Raw genomic sequence first — 18,905 nt, 5'->3', positions numbered from 1 at the left:
CGAAATCTACCCTAGATATATGTGATTTGAATAGAATCCATCAAAATGACATTCCGGTTTCTGTACATGCTACATGCATGTCAGATTTGACAAACATGAGTTTCTGAGATGTGAGCATGTGGATTACTGACCTTTCATCCACCAAACAAGGCATATATTCTCTTACAAATATTTCCTCAGTCTTCATAGTTTTTTTCTATCACCAGGTTCTAAAATCGGACATTTGGCTAGAGAAAACCCTTTGCGCAAATTCTCACCAATACACATGTAATTTACATTGTTTACATAGGCATGTCATTCCGTATTCCGAAATTTTCATGCAACAGGGATTCCTCAAACATGCATTCCTGAGTTGAGAGCATGTGGATTATTGATCTTTCATCCTCTATAAAAGGAATATTTTCATCTAGACACGTGTACACTTTTTCACAAGCTTTCCCTATTACCAGTTCCGAATGCGTGCATTTTTCACAGAAAAATAATTCTGGAGCGATTTCTAAATAATAAATTTCTAATTTACATGAATTGCATCCACATGGCATTCCAGATTCCGTACATGCTCCATGCATGACGGATTCGGCAAACATGCGTTTCTGAGTTGTGAGCACGTGGATTACTGACCTTTCATCCACCAAACAAGGCATATATTCCATAAGAAATATTTACTATATCTTCATAGGTTTTTTCTATCATCAGGTTCTAATATCGGACTTTTGGCACCAGAAAACTCTCTTTGAGCAAATTCCCACCAATAGACATGTAATTTACATTGTTTACATTACCATGGAATTCCGTATTCTGAACATGTTTCATGCAACACGGATTCTTCAAACTTGCATTTTGAGTTGTGAACATGCGCATGACTCATGTTTCAACCAGCAAACAAGTTAGCAATGCACTTTGAAATATTTACTTTGACTTCGTATCTTCTTCCTATCACCAGTTTCAAGAATCACACTTTGATCCAAGAAAACCACCCTTGGAGCGAATACTACCCTAGAGCTATGTAATTTGAATTGATTCCGTCTAAATGATATTCCGTGTTCCGTACATGCTACAGGAATGACGGATTTGAAAACATGCATTCCTGAGTTGAGAGCATGTGGATTACTGATCTTTCACCCTCTATAAAAGGAAGAGTTTCATCTAGACACGTGTACTCCTTTACACAAACTTCCCCTAACACCATTTTCGAATTTGTGCATTTTTCATAGAAAAATACTTCTGGAGCGATTTCCACCAAATAAATATATAATTTACATGAATTCCATCAAGAGAGCATTCCGGGTTTCGTACATGCTACATGCATGACGGATTCGAAATACATCAGTTTCTGAGTTGTGAGCATGTGTATTAGTGAACTTTCATCCACCAAACAAGACATATATACACTTAGAAATATTTACTCTGACTTCATAAGTTTTTTCTATAAGCAGGTTCTAAAATCGAATATTTGGCACCAGAAAACACTCTTTGAGCGAATTCTCACCAATACACATTTAATTTAAATTGTTTACATAACCATCGCATTCCGTATTCCAAGCAAGATTCATGCAACACGGATTCCTCAAACAAGCCTTTCTGAGTTGTGAACATGCGCATGACTTATGTTTCAACCATAACAGTGTACCTATGCACTTGAAATATTTACTATGACTTCGTAGCTTCTTCCTATCACCAGTTTCAAGAATCACAATTTGACCCCAGAAAAACTTTCTTGGAGCGAAATCTAACCTAGAGATATGTAATTTGAATAGATTTCATAAACATGGCATTCCGGTTTCCGTACATGATACATGCATGAAGGATTTGACAAACATGCGTTTCTGAGTTGTGAGCACGTGGATACTGACCTTTCATCCACCAAACAAGGCATATATACCCTTAGAAATATTTACTCTGTGTTCATAGATTTTTTCAATCACCCAGTTCTAAAATCGGTCATTTGGCACCAGAAAACACTCTTTGAGCAAATTCTCACCAAAACACATGTAATTAACATTGTTTACATAACCATGGCATTCCGTATTCCGAACATGTTTCCTGCATCACGGATACCTCAAACATGCATTTCTGAATTGGGAACATGTGCATGACTCATATTTCTACCACCAAACAACTTACCTATGCACTTTGAAATATTGACTTTGACTTCGTATCTTCTTCCTATCACCAGTTTCAAGAATCACACTTTGATTCCAGAAAAACCCTCTTGGAGCACATTCTACCCTAGAGGTATGTAATTTGAATAGATTCCGTCTACATTGAATTACGTTTTCCTTAGAAGCTACATGCATGACGGATTAGACAAATATGCATTCCTGAGTTGAGAGCATGTGGAATACTGATCTTTCATCCTCTATAAAAGGAACGTTTTCATCGAGACACGTGTACTCATTTTCACAAGCTTTCCCTAACACCAGTTTCGAATCTTGCTGTTTTCACAGAAAAATACCTCTGGACCGAATTCAACCTAACAAATATTTAATTAACATGAATTCCATCAACATGGCATTCCGGGTTCCGTATATGCTACATGCATGACGGATTTGGCAAACATGCGTTTCTGAGTTGTGAGCACGTGGATTATCGATCTTTCATCCACCAAACAAGGCATATATAGGACTTAGAAATATTTACTCTGACTTCATAGATTTTTTCAATCACCAGGTTTTAAAATCGGATATTTGGCACCATAAAACACTCTTTGAGCGAATTCTCACCAATACACATGTAATTAACATTATTTACATAACCATGGCATTCCGTATTCTGAACATGTTTCATGCAACACGGATTCCTCAAACATGTATTTCTGAGCTGTGAACATGCGCATAACTGATTTTTACAACATAAAAGTGTACCTATGCAGTTTGAAATATTTACTTTGACTTCATTGCTTCTCCCTGTCACCAGTATCAGGAATCACACTTTGATCCAAGAAAAACAACTTTGGAGCGAATACTACCTTTGAGCTATGTAATTTGAATTGATTCCATCTAAATGATATTCCGTGTTCCGTACATGCTACATGCATGACGGATTTGAAAACATGCATTCCTGAGTTGAGAGCATGTGGATTACTGATCTTTCATCCTCTATAAAAGGAAGAGTTTCATCTAGACACGTGTACTCATTTTCACAAGCTTCCCCTAACACCATTTTCGAATTTGTGCATTTTTCATAGAAAAATACTTCTGGAGCGATTTCCACCAAATAAATATATAATTTACATGAATTCCATCAACGTGGCATCCCGGGTTTCGTACATGCTACATGCATGATGGATTCAGCAAACATGCGTTTCTGAGTTGTGAGCACGTGGATTACTGATCTTTCATCCACCAAACAAGCATATATACACTTAGAGTTATTTACTCTGACTTCATAGGTTTTTTCTTTCACCAGGTTCTAAAATCGGACATTAGGCACCAGAAAATACACTTTGAGCGAATTCTCACCAATACACATGTAATTTACATTGTTTACATAACCATGGCATTCCGTATTCGGAACATGTTTCATGCACAAGGATTCCTCAAACATGCATTTCTGAGTTGTGAACATGTGCATAGATGATGTTTCAAACATAACAGAGTACATATGCACTTAGAAATATTTACTTTGACTTCATTAATTCTATCTTTCACCAGTTTCAAGAATCACACTTTGATGCCAGAAAAACTCTCTTGTAGCGAATTCTACCCTAGAGATATGTAATTTGAATAGATTCCATCAACATGATATTCCCTTTTATGTACATGCTACATGCATGATGAATTCGAGAAACATGCATTCCTGAGTTGTGAGCATGTGGATTACTGATCTTTTATTCTCTATAAAAGAATATATTCAGCTGGACCTGTGTCCACATTTTCATAAGCTTTCCCTAACACCAGTTACGAATTCATGCATTTTTCACAGAAAAATACTTCTGGAGCGATTTCCACCTAACAGATATGTAATTTACATGAATTCCATCAACATGGCATTCTGGGTTCCGTACATGCTACATGTATGACGGTTTCGGCAATCATGCGTTTCTGAGTTGTGAGCATGTGGATTACTGACCTTTCATCCACCAAACAAGGCTTATATACACTTAGAAATATTTACTTTGACTTCATAGGTTTTTTCTATCACCAGGTTCTAAAATCGGACATTAGGCACCAGAAAACACTTTTTGAGCCAATTCTCAACAATACACATGTAATTTACATTGTTTACATAAACAGGGCATTCCACATTCCGAACATGTTTCATGCAACACGGATTCCTTAAACATACATTCTGAGCTGTGAACATGCGCATGACTGATGTTTCAAACATAACAGGGTACATATGCACTTAGAAATATTTACTTTGACTTCATTAATTCTATCTTTCACCAGTTTCAAGAATCAGACTTTGACCCCAGAAAAGCCTTCTTGGAGCGAAATCTACCCTAGATATATGTGATTTGAATAGAATCCATCAAAATGACATTCCGGTTTCTGTACATGCTACATGCATGTCAGATTTGACAAACATGAGTTTCTGAGATGTGAGCATGTGGATTACTGACCTTTCATCCACCAAACAAGGCATATATTCTCTTACAAATATTTCCTCAGTCTTCATAGTTTTTTTCTATCACCAGGTTCTAAAATCGGACATTTGGCTAGAGAAAACCCTTTGCGCAAATTCTCACCAATACACATGTAATTTACATTGTTTACATAGGCATGTCATTCCGTATTCCGAAATTTTCATGCAACAGGGATTCCTCAAACATGCATTCCTGAGTTGAGAGCATGTGGATTATTGATCTTTCATCCTCTATAAAAGGAATATTTTCATCTAGACACGTGTACACTTTTTCACAAGCTTTCCCTATTACCAGTTCCGAATGCGTGCATTTTTCACAGAAAAATAATTCTGGAGCGATTTCTAAATAATAAATTTCTAATTTACATGAATTGCATCCACATGGCATTCCAGATTCCGTACATGCTCCATGCATGACGGATTCGGCAAACATGCGTTTCTGAGTTGTGAGCACGTGGATTACTGACCTTTCATCCACCAAACAAGGCATATATTCCATAAGAAATATTTACTATATCTTCATAGGTTTTTTCTATCACCAGGTTCTAATATCGGACTTTTGGCACCAGAAAACTCTCTTTGAGCAAATTCCCACCAATAGACATGTAATTTACATTGTTTACATTACCATGGAATTCCGTATTCTGAACATGTTTCATGCAACACGGATTCTTCAAACTTGCATTTTGAGTTGTGAACATGCGCATGACTCATGTTTCAACCAGCAAACAAGTTAGCAATGCACTTTGAAATATTTACTTTGACTTCGTATCTTCTTCCTATCACCAGTTTCAAGAATCACACTTTGATCCAAGAAAACCACCCTTGGAGCGAATACTACCCTAGAGCTATGTAATTTGAATTGATTCCGTCTAAATGATATTCTGTGTTCCGTACATGCTACATGCATGACGGATTTGAAAACATGCATTCCTGAGTTGAGAGCATGTGGATTACTGATCTTTCATCCTCTATAAAAGGAAGAGTTTCACCTAGACACGTGTACTCCTTTACACAAACTTCCCCTAACACCATTTTCGAATTTGTGCATTTTTCATAGAAAAATACTTCTGGAGCGATTTCCACCAAATAAATATATAATTTACATGAATTCCATCAAGAGAGCATTCCGGGTTTCGTACATGCTACATGCATGACGGATTCGAAATACATCAGTTTCTGAGTTGTGAGCATGTGTATTAGTGAACTTTCACCCACCAAACAAGACATATATACACTTAGAAATATTTACTCTGACTTCATAAGTTTTTTCTATAAGCAGGTTCTAAAATCGAATATTTGGCACCAGAAAACACTCTTTGAGCGAATTCTCACCAATACACATTTAATTTAAATTGTTTACATAACCATCGCATTCCGTATTCCAAGCAAGATTCATGCAACACGGATTCCTCAAACAAGCCTTTCTGAGTTGTGAACATGCGCATGACTTATGTTTCAACCATAACAGTGTACCTATGCACTTGAAATATTTACTATGACTTCGTAGCTTCTTCCTATCACCAGTTTCAAGAATCACAATTTGACCCCAGAAAAACTTTCTTGGAGCGAATTCTACCCTAGAGATATGTAATTTGAATAGATTTCATAAACATGGCATTCCGGTTTCCGTACATGATACATGCATGAAGGATTTGACAAACATGCGTTTCTGAGTTGTGAGCACGTGGATACTGACCTTTCATCCACCAAACAAGGCATATATACCCTTAGAAATATTTACTCTGTGTTCATAGATTTTTTCAATCACCCAGTTCTAAAATCGGTCATTTGGCACCAGAAAACACTCTTTGAGCAAATTCTCACCAAAACACATGTAATTAACATTGTTTACATAACCATGGCATTCCGTATTCCGAACATTTTTCCTGCATCACGGATACCTCAAACATGCATTTCTGAATTGGGAACATGTGCATGACTCATATTTCAACCACCAAACAACTTACCTATGCACTTTGAAATATTGACTTTGACTTCGTATCTTCTTCCTATCACCAGTTTCAAGAATCACACTTTGATTCCAGAAAAACCCTCTTGGAGCACATTCTACCCTAGAGGTATGTAATTTGAATAGATTCCGTCTACATTGAATTACGTTTTCCGTAGAAGCTACATGCATGACGGATTAGACAAATATGCATTCCTGAGTTGAGAGCATGTGGAATACTGATCTTTCATCCTCTATAAAAGGAACGTTTTCATCGAGACACGTGTACTCATTTTCACAAGCTTTCCCTAACACCAGTTTCGAATCTTGCTGTTTTCACAGAAAAATACCTCTGGACCGAATTCAACCTAACAAATATTTAATTAACATGAATTCCATCAACATGGCATTCCGGGTTCCGTATATGCTACATGCATGACGGATTTGGCAAACATGCGTTTCTGAGTTGTGAGCACGTGGATTATCGATCTTTCATCCACCAAACAAGGCATATATAGGACTTAGAAATATTTACTCTGACTTCATAGATTTTTTCAATCACCAGGTTTTAAAATCGGATATTTGGCACCATAAAACACTCTTTGAGCGAATTCTCACCAATACACATGTAATTAACATTATTTACATAACCATGGCATTCCGTATTCTGAACATGTTTCATGCAACACGGATTCCTCAAACATGTATTTCTGAGCTGTGAACATGCGCATAACTGATTTTTACAACATAAAAGTGTACCTATGCAGTTTGAAATATTTACTTTGACTTCATTGCTTCTCCCTGTCACCAGTATCAGGAATCACACTTTGATCCAAGAAAAACAACTTTGGAGCGAATACTACCTTTGAGCTATGTAATTTGAATTGATTCCATCTAAATGATATTCCGTGTTCCGTACATGCTACATGCATGACGGATTTGAAAACATGCATTCCTGAGTTGAGAGAATGTGGATTACTGATCTTTCATCCTCTATAAAAGGAAGAGTTTCATCTAGGCACGTGCACCCATTTTCACAAGCTTCCCCTAACACCATTTTCGAATTTGTGCATTTTTCATAGAAAAATACTTCTGGAGCGATTTCCACCAAATAAATATATAATTTACATGAATTCCATCAACGTGGCATCCCGGGTTTCGTACATGCTACATGCATGATGGATTCAGCAAACATGCGTTTCTGAGTTGTGAGCACGTGGATTACTGATCTTTCATCCACCAAACAAGCATATATACACTTAGAGTTATTTACTCTGACTTCATAGGTTTTTTCTTTCACCAGGTTCTAAAATCGGACATTAGGCACCAGAAAATACACTTTGAGCGAATTCTCACCAATACACATGTAATTTACATTGTTTACATAACCATGGCATTCCGTATTCGGAACATGTTTCATGCACAAGGATTCCTCAAACATGCATTTCTGAGTTGTGAACATGTGCATAGATGATGTTTCAAACATAACAGAGTACATATGCACTTAGAAATATTTACTTTGACTTCATTAATTCTATCTTTCACCAGTTTCAAGAATCACACTTTGATGCCAGAAAAACTCTCTTGTAGCGAATTCTACCCTAGAGATATGTAATTTGAATAGATTCCATCAACATGATATTCCCTTTTATGTACATGCTACATGCATGATGAATTCGAGAAACATGCATTCCTGAGTTGTGAGCATGTGGATTACTGATCTTTTATTCTCTATAAAAGAATATATTCAGCTGGACCTGTGTCCACATTTTCATAAGCTTTCCCTAACACCAGTTACGAATTCATGCATTTTTCACAGAAAAATACTTCTGGAGCGATTTCCACCTAACAGATATGTAATTTACATGAATTCCATCAACATGGCATTCCGGGTTCCGTACATGCTACATGTATGACGGTTTCGGCAATCATGCGTTTCTGAGTTGTGAGCATGTGGATTACTGACCTTTCATCCACCAAACAAGGCTTATATACACTTAGAAATATTTACTTTGACTTCATAGGTTTTTTCTATCACCAGGTTCTAAAATCGGACATTAGGCACCAGAAAACACTTTTTGAGCCAATTCTCAACAATACACATGTAATTTACATTGTTTACATAAACAGGGCATTCCACATTCCGAACATGTTTCATGCAACACGGATTCCTTAAACATACATTCTGAGCTGTGAACATGCGCATGACTGATGTTTCAAACATAACAGGGTACATATGCACTTAGAAATATTTACTTTGACTTCATTAATTCTATCTTTCACCAGTTTCAAGAATCAGACTTTGACCCCAGAAAAGCCTTCTTGGAGCGAAATCTACCCTAGATATATGTGATTTGAATAGAATCCATCAAAATGACATTCCGGTTTCTGTACATGCTACATGCATGTCAGATTTGACAAACATGAGTTTCTGAGATGTGAGCATGTGGATTACTGACCTTTCATCCACCAAACAAGGCATATATTCTCTTACAAATATTTCCTCAGTCTTCATAGTTTTTTTCTATCACCAGGTTCTAAAATCGGACATTTGGCTAGAGAAAACCCTTTGCGCAAATTCTCAACAATACACATGTAATTTACATTGTTTACATAGGCATGTCATTCCGTATTCCGAAATTTTCATGCAACAGGGATTCCTCAAACATGCATTCCTGAGTTGAGAGCATGTGGATTATTGATCTTTCATCCTCTATAAAAGGAATATTTTCATCTAGACACGTGTACACTTTTTCACAAGCTTTCCCTATTACCAGTTCCGAATGCGTGCATTTTTCACAGAAAAATAATTCTGGAGCGATTTCTAAATAATAAATTTCTAATTTACATGAATTGCATCCACATGGCATTCCAGGTTCCGTACATGTTTCATGCATGACGGATTCGGCAAACATGCGTTTCTGAGTTGTGAGCACATGGATTACTGACCTTTCATCCACCAAACAAGGCATATATTCACTTAGAAATATTTACTATATCTTCATAGGTTTTTTCTATCACCAGGTTCTAATATCGGACATTTGGCACCAGAAAACACTCTTTGAGCAAATTCCCACCAATACACATTTAATTTACATTGTTTACATTACCATGGAATTCCGTATTCTGAACATGTTTCATCCAACACGGATTCTTCAAACATGCATTTTGAGTTGTGAACATGCGCATGACTCATGTTTCAACCAGCAAACAACTTACCAATGCACTTTGAAATATTTACTTTGACTTCGTATCTTCTTCCTATTACCAGTTTCAAGAATCACACTTTGATTCCAGAAAAACCCTCTTGGAGCACATTCTACCCTAGAGGTATGTAATTTGAATAGATTCCATCTAAATTGAATTACGTGTTCCGTAGAAGCTACATGCATGACGGATTAGACAAATACCCATTCCTGAGTTGAGAGCATGTGGAATACTGATCTTTCATCCTCTATAAATGGAACGTTTTCATCTAGACACGTGTACTCCTTTTCACAAGATTTCCCTAACACCAGTTTCGAATCTTGCATTTTTCACAGAAAATACTTCTGTAACGAGTTCAAACTAACACGTATGTAATTAACATGAATTCCATCAACATGGCATTCCGGGTTCCGTACATGCTACATGCATGACGGATTCGGCAAACATGCGTTTCTGAGTTGTGAGCACGTGGATTACTGATCTTTCATCCACCAAACAAGGCATATATACACTTAGAATTTTTTACTCTGACTTCATAGGTTTTTTTCTATCACCAGGTTCTAAAATCGGACATTAGGCACCAGAAAACACTCTTTGAGCGAATTCTCACCAATACACATGTAATTTACATTGTTTTCATAACCTTGGCATTCCGTATTCGGAACATGTTTCATGCACAAGGATTCCTCAAACATGCATTTCTGAGTTGTGAACATGTGCATAGATGATGTTTCAACCACCAAACAAGTTACCTATGCACATTGAAATATTTATTTTGACTTTGTATCTTCTTCCTATCACCAGTTTCAAGAATCACACTTTGATGCCAGAAAAACTCTCTTGGAGCGAATTCTACCCTAGAGATATGTAATTTGAATAGATTCCATCAACATGATATTCCCTATTATGTACATGCTACAGGCATGATGAATTCGAGAAACATGCATTCCTGAGTTAAGAGCATGTGGATTACTGATCTTTCATCCTCTATAAAAGGAAGAGTTTCATCTAGGCACGTGTACTCATTTTCACAAGCTTCCCCTAACACCATTTTCGAATTTGTGCATTTTTCATAGAAAAATACTTTTGGAGCGATTTCCACCTAATAGATATATAATTTACATGAATTCCATCAACATAGAATTCCAGGTTTCGTACATGCTACATCCATGACGGATTCAACAAACATCAGTTTCTGAGTTGTGAGCATGTGGATTACAGATCTTTCATCCACCAAACAGGGCATATATTCAATTAGAAATATTTACTCTAGCTTCATTGGTTATTTCGATCACAAGTTTCTAAAATCGGACATATGGGAGCAGAAAAAATTTTGAGCAAATTCTCACTAATACACATGTAATTTACATTGTTTAAATAACCATGGCATTCCGTATTCGGAACATGTTTCATGCACAAGGATTCCTCAAACAGGTATTTCTGAGTTGTGAACATGCGCATGACTGATGTTTCAACCACCAAACAAGTTAAATATGCACATTGAAATATTTAATTTGACTTCGTAGATTCTTCCTCTCACCAGTTTCAAGAATCACACTTTGATCCCGAAAAACCCTCTTGGAGTGAATTCTACCCTAGGGAGATGTAATTTGAAAAGATTCCATCTACATGATATTCCGTGGTCCGAACATGGTACATGAAATACGGATTCGACAAACATGCATTCCTGAGTTGAGAGCATGTGGATTACTGATCTTTCATCATTTATAAAAGGAATGTTTACATCTTGACACGTGTACTCATTTTCACAAGCTTTCCCTATCACCAGTTTCGAATTCATGCATTTTTCACAGAAAAATACTTCTGAAGCGATTTCCACCTAACAGATATGTAACTTACATGAAATCCATCAACATGGAATTCCGGGTTCTGTACATGCTACATGCATGACGGATTTGGCAAACATGCGTTTCTGACTTGTGAGCATGTGGATTACTGATCTTTCATCCACCGAACAACGCATATATACACTTAGAAATATTTACTCTGACTTCATAATACTTTTCTGTCACCAGGATCTAAAATCGGACATTTGGAACCAGAAAAACTCTTTGAACAAATTCTCACCAATACACATGTAATTTACATTGTTTACATAACCATGGCATTCCGTATTCGGAACTTGTTTCATGCACAAGAATTCCTGAAACATGCATTTCTGAGTTGTGCACATGCGCGTGATTCATGTTTCAACCAGCAAAATAGTTACCAATACACTTTGAAATATTTACTTTGACTTCGTAACTTCTTCCTATCACCAGTTTCAGGAATCACACTTTGATTCCAGAAAAGCCCTCTTGGAGCACATTCTACCCAAGAGATATGTAATTTGAATAGATTCCATCTAAATTGAATTACGTGTTCCGTACATGCTACATGCATGACGGATTAGACAAATATGCATTCCTGAGTTGAGAGCATGTGGATTACTGATCTTTCATCCTCTATAAAAGGAATGTTTTCATCTAGACATGTGTACTCATTTTCACAAGCTTTCCCTAACACCAGTTTCGAATCTTGCTTTTTTCACAGAAAAATACTTCTGGACCGATTTCAACCTAACACATATGTAATTAACATGAATTCCATCAACATGGCATTTTGGGTTCTGTACATGCTACATGCATGACGGATTTGGCAAACATGCGTTTCTGAGTTGTGAGCACGTGGATTATCAATCTTTCAACCACCAAACAAGGCATATATAGACTTAGAAATATTTACTCTGACTTCATAGATTTTTTCTATCCCCAGGTTTTAAAATCGGATATTTGTCACCATAAAACACTCTTTGATCGAATTCTCACCAATACACATGTAAATAACATTGTTTACATAACCATGGCATTCCGTATTCTGAACATGTTTCATGCAACACGGATTCTCCACATGCATTTCTGAGTTGTGAACATGCACATGACTTATATTTCAACAATAACAGGGTACCTATGCAGTTTGAAATATTTACTTTGACTTCATTGCTTCTCCCTTTCACCAGATTTTTGAATCACAGTTTTATCCCAGTAAAACCCTCTTAGAGCGATTTCTACCCTAGAGATATGTAATTTAATAGATTCCATCTACATGGAATTCCGTGTTCCGTACATGCTACATGCATGACAGATTCGACAAACATTCTTTCCTGAGTTGAGAGCATGTGAATTACTGATCTTTCATCCTCTATATAAGGAATGTTTTCTTCCAGATACGTGTACTCATTTTCATAAGCTTTCTCTAACACCACATTCGAATTCGTGCACTTTATGCAGAAAAATACTTCTGGAGCGATTTCCACCTAACAGATATGTAATTTATATGAATTCCATCAATATGGCATTCCGTGTTCCGTAAATGCTACATACATAATGGATTCGGCAAACATGCGTTTCTGAGTTGTGAGAACGTGGATTACTGACCTTTCATCCACCAAACAAGGCATATATACACTTAGAAATATTACTCTGACTTCATAGGTTTTTTCTATCACCAGGTTCAAAAATCAGACATTTGGCACCAGAAAACTCTCTTTGAGCGAATTCTCACCAATACACATGTAATTTACATTGTTTACATATCCATGGCATTCCATATTCCGAACAAGTTTCATGCAACACGGATTCCTCAAACTTGTATTTCTGAGTTGTGAACATGCGCATGACTGATGTTTAAAACATAAGAGGGTACATATGCACTTAGAAATATTTACTTTGACTTCATTAATTCTCCCTGTCACCAGTTTCAAAAATCAAACTTTGATCCCAGAAAAACCTTCTTGGACCGAAAACTACCCTAGATATATGTAATTTGAATTGACTACATCAACATGGCATTCCGGTTTCAGTACATGCTACATGCATGACGGATTCGACAAACATTAGTTTCTCAGTTTTGAGCATGTGGATTACAGAGCTGTCATCCACCAAACAAGGCATATATTTTCTAAGAAATATTTTCTCTGTCTTCATAGGTTTTTTCTATAACAAGGTTCTAAAATCGGACATTTGGCACCAGAAAAAACTCTTTGTGCAAATTCTCACCAATACACATTTAATTTACATTGTTTACATAACCATGGCATTCCGCATTCCGAACATCATTCATACATCATTGATTCCTCAAACATGCATTTCTGAGTTGTGAATATGCGCATGACTCATGTTTGAACCATCAAACTAGTTACCTTTGCACTTTGAAATATTTACTTTGACTTCATAGCTTCTCCCTGTCACCTGTTTCATGAATCAAACTTTGATCCCAGAAAAACACTCTTGGAGCGAATTCGACCGTAGAGAATTTTAATTTGAATAGATTCCATCAACATGATATTCCGTGTTCAGTACATGCTACATGCATGACGGATTCGACAAACATGCATTCCTGAGTTGAGAGCATGTGGATTACTGATGTTTCATCCTCTATAAAAGGAAGAGTTTAATCTAGACACGTGTACTCATTTTCAGAACTTTCCCTAACACCAGTTTCGAATTTGTGCATTTTTCATAGAGAAATACTTATGAAGCGATTTCCACCTAATAGATATGTAATTGACATGAATTCCATCAACATGGCATTCCGGGATTCGTACATGCTACATGCATGACGGATTCGGTAAACATGCGTTTCTGACTTGTGAGCATGTGGATTACAGAACTTTCATCCACCAAACAGGGCATATATACACTTAGAAATATTTACTCTGGCTTCATAGTTTTTTCGATCACCAGGTTCTAAAACCGGACATTTGGCACAGGAAAACTCTCTTTGCACAAATTCTCACCAAAACACATGTAATATACATTGTTTACATTACCATGTCATTCCGTGTTCTGAACATTTCATGCAACACGGATTCCTCAAACATGTATTCCTGAGTTGAGAGCATGTGGATTATTGATCTTTCATCCTGTATAAAAGGAATATATTCATCTAGACACATGTACACATTTTCACAAGCTTTACCTAACACCAGTTTCGAATTCGTGCATTTTTCAGAGGAAAATACTTCTGGAGCGATTTCAAGCTAATAGATTTGTAACTTACATGAATTGCATCCACATGGCATTCCAGGTTCCGTACATGCTCCATGCATGACGGATTCGGCAAACATGAATTTCTGAGTTGTGAGCACGTGGATTACTGACCTTTCATCCACCAATCAAGGCATATATTCACTTAGAAATAATTACTATGTCTTCAAAGTTTTTTCTATCACCAGGTTCTAAAATCGGACATGTGGCACCAGCAAACACTGTTTGAGCATATTCCCACCAATACACATGTAATTTACATTGTTTACATTACCATGGAATTCCGAATTCTGAACATGTTTCATGCAAGATGGATTCCTTGAACATGCATTTCTGGGTTGTGTAAATGCGCATGACTGCTCTTTCTACCATAACAGGGTACATATTCACTTTGAAATATTTACTTAGACTTCATTGCTTCTCTCTTTCACCAGTTTCAAGAATCACAATTTGACCACAGAAAAACCCTCTTGGCGTGAATTCTACACTAGAGATATGTAATTTGAATAGATTACATCTAAATGATATTCCGTGTTCCGTACAAGATACATGCATGACAGATTTGACAAACATGCATTCCTGAGTTGAGAGCATGTGGTTTACTGATCTTTCATCCTCTATAAAAGGAAGAGTTTCATCTAGACACGTGTACTCATTTTCACAAGCTTCCCCTAACACCAGTTTCGAATTTGTGCATTTTTCATAGAAAAATACTTATGAAGCTATTTCCACCTAATAGATATGTAATTTACATGAATTCCATCAACATGGAATTCCGGGCTTCGTACATGCTACAGGCATGACGGATTCGGCAATCATTAGTTTCTATCTTGTGAGCATGTGGATTACAGAACTTTCAACCACCAAACAGGGCATATCAACACTTAGAAATATTTACTCTGGCCTTATGGTTTTCTTCGATCACCATGTTCTAAAAGCATACATTTGGAAGAAGAAAAATTTTGAGCAAATTTTCAACAATACACATGTAATTTACATTGTTTTAATAAACATGGTATTCCGTATTTGGAACATGTTTCATGCACAAGGATTCCTCAAACATTCATTTCTGAGTTGTGAACATGCGCATGACTGATGTTTCAACCACCAAACAAGTAAAATATGCACATTGAAATATTTAATTTGACTTCGTAGCTTCTTCCTATCACCAGTTTCAAGAATCACACTTTAATCCCAGAAAAAACCTCTTGGAGTGAATACTACCCTAGAGAGATGTAATTTGAAAAAATTCCAGCTACATGATATTCCATGGTCCGAATATGTTACATGCATGACGGATTCGAAAATCATGCATTCCTGAGATGAGAGCATGTGGATTACTGATCTTTCATACTCTTAATAAGAATGTTTCATCTAGACACGTGTACTGATTTTCACAAGCTTTCCCTAACACCAGTTTCAAATTCATGCATTTTTCACAGAAAAATTCTTCTGGAGTTATTTCCATCTAACAGATATGTAATTTACATGAATTCCATCAACATGACATTCCTGGTTCCATTCATGCTACATGCATGACGGATTCGGCAAACATGCAGTTCTGAGTTGTGAGCACGTGGATTACTGGACTTTCATCCACCAAACAAGGCTTATATACACTTAGAAATATTTCCTCTGACTTCATGGGATTTTTCTATCACCAAGTTCTAAAATCGGACATTTGGCACCAGAAAAAATTTTTTGAGCGAATTATCACCAATACACATATAATTTACATTGTTTACATAACCATGGCATTCAGTATTCCGAACATGTTTCTTGCAACACGGATTGCTCAAAAATGCATTTCTGAGTTGTGAACATGCGCATGACTGATATTTCAACCATAACATGGTACCTATGCACGTTGAAATATTTACTTTGACTTCATAGCTACTCCCTTTTGCCAGTTTCAAGAATCACACTTTGATCCCAGAAAAACCCAATTTGAGCGAATTCTACCCTAGAGATAGGTAATTTGAATAGATTCCATGTACATGATATTCCGTGTCCGAAAATGCTAAATGCATGACGGATTCGACAAACATGCATTCCTGAGTTGAGAGCATGTGGATAACTGATCTTTCATCCTCTATAAAAGGAATGATTTCATCTAGACATGTGTACACATTTTCACATGCTTTCCCTAAGACCACTTTCTAATTCGTGCATTTTTCACAGAAAAATACTTCTGGAGCGATTTCCACCTAACATATGTAATTTACATGAATTCCATCAACATGGCTTTCCGGATTCCGTACATGTTACATGCATGACGGATTCGACAAATGTGCGTTTCTGAGTTGTGAGCACGTGGATTACTGACCTTTCATCCACCAAAGAAGGCATATATACACTTAGAAATATTTACTATTTCTTCATAGGTTTTTTCTATCACCAGGTCCTATAATAGGACATTAGGCACCAGAAAAAACTCTCTGAGCGAATTCTCACCAATACACATGTAATTTACATTGTTTACATAACCATGGCATTCTGTATTCCGAACATGTTTCATGCAACACGTACTGCTGAAACATGCATTTCTGAGTTGTGAACATGCACATGACTGATGTTTCAACTCCCAAAATATGTACCTATGCACTTTGAATTATTTACTTTGACTTCATATACTCTTCCTATCACCAGTTTCAATAATCACACTTTGATCCCAGAAAAACACTCTTGGAGCGAATTCTACCCTAAAGACGTGTAATTTGAATAGATTCCATCTACATGGAATTCCTTATTCCGTACATGATACACGCATTAAGGATTTGACAAACATGCATTCCTGAGTTGAGAGCATGTGGATTACTGATCTTTCATCCTTTATAAAAGGAATGTTTTCATCTAGACACGTGTACTCATTTTCATATATTTTCCCAAACACCAGTTTCAAATTCGTGCATTTTTCACAGAAAAATACTTCTGGAGCGATTTCCACTTAAGATATGTAATTTACATGAATTCCTTCAACATGCTATTCCGGGTTCCGTACATGCTACATGCAACACGGATTCGGCAAACATGCGTTTCTGACTTGTGAGCATGTGGATTACTGATCTTTCATCCACCCAACAAGGCATATATACACTTAGAAATATGTACTCTGACTTCATAGTTTGTTTCTATCACCAGGTTCTAAAATCGGACATTTGGCACAAGAAAACACTCTTTGAGCCATATTTCACCAAAACAAATGAAATTTACATTGTTTACATAACCATAGCATTCCGTATTCCAAACTTTTCATGCAACACGGATTCCTCTAACATGCATTTCTGTGTTGTGAACATGCGCATGACTGATGTTTCAACCAGCAAGCAAGTTACCAATGCAGTTTGAAATATTTACTTTGACTTCGTATCTTCTTCCTATCACCAGTTTCAAGAATCACACTTTGATTCCAGAAAAACCCTCTTGGAGCATATTCTACCCTAGAGATATGTAAATTAATAGATTCAATCTACAATCTAATTCCGTTTTCCGTACATGCTACTTGCATGACGGATTCGAGAAACATGCATTCCTGAGTTGAGAGCATGTGGATTACTGATCTTTTATCCTGTATAATAGGAATATTTTCATCTAGACACATGTACACATTTTCACAAGCTTTCCATAACACCAGGTTCGAATTCGTGCTTTTTTCACAGAAACATATTTCTGGAGCGATTTCCTCCTAACACATATGTAATTTACATGAATTCCAACAACATGGCTTTCCGGGTTCCGTACAAGCTACATGTATGACGGATTCGAAAAACATGCGTTTCTGACTAGTGAGCATGTGTATTACTGTCTTTCATCTACCAATCAAGACACAAATACACTTAGAAATATTTACTATGTCTTCAAAGGTTTTTTCTATCACCAGGTTCTAAAATCGGACATTTGGCACAAGAAAACAATCTTTGAGCGAAATCTCACCAATACACATATAATTTGCATTGTTTACATAACCATGACATTCCGTACTATGAACATGTTTCATGCTTCACGGATTCCTCAAACATGCATTTCTGAGTTGTGAACATGCACCTGACTGAAGTTTCAAACACCAAACAAGTTACCTATGCACTTTGAAATATTTATTTTGACTTCGTAGC

Source organism: Vicugna pacos, unplaced genomic scaffold (genome assembly GCF_048564905.1).
Source record: "Vicugna pacos unplaced genomic scaffold, VicPac4 scaffold_20, whole genome shotgun sequence".
NCBI lineage: Eukaryota > Metazoa > Chordata > Mammalia > Artiodactyla > Camelidae > Vicugna > Vicugna pacos.
This window is presented reverse-complemented; position numbering follows the sequence as displayed.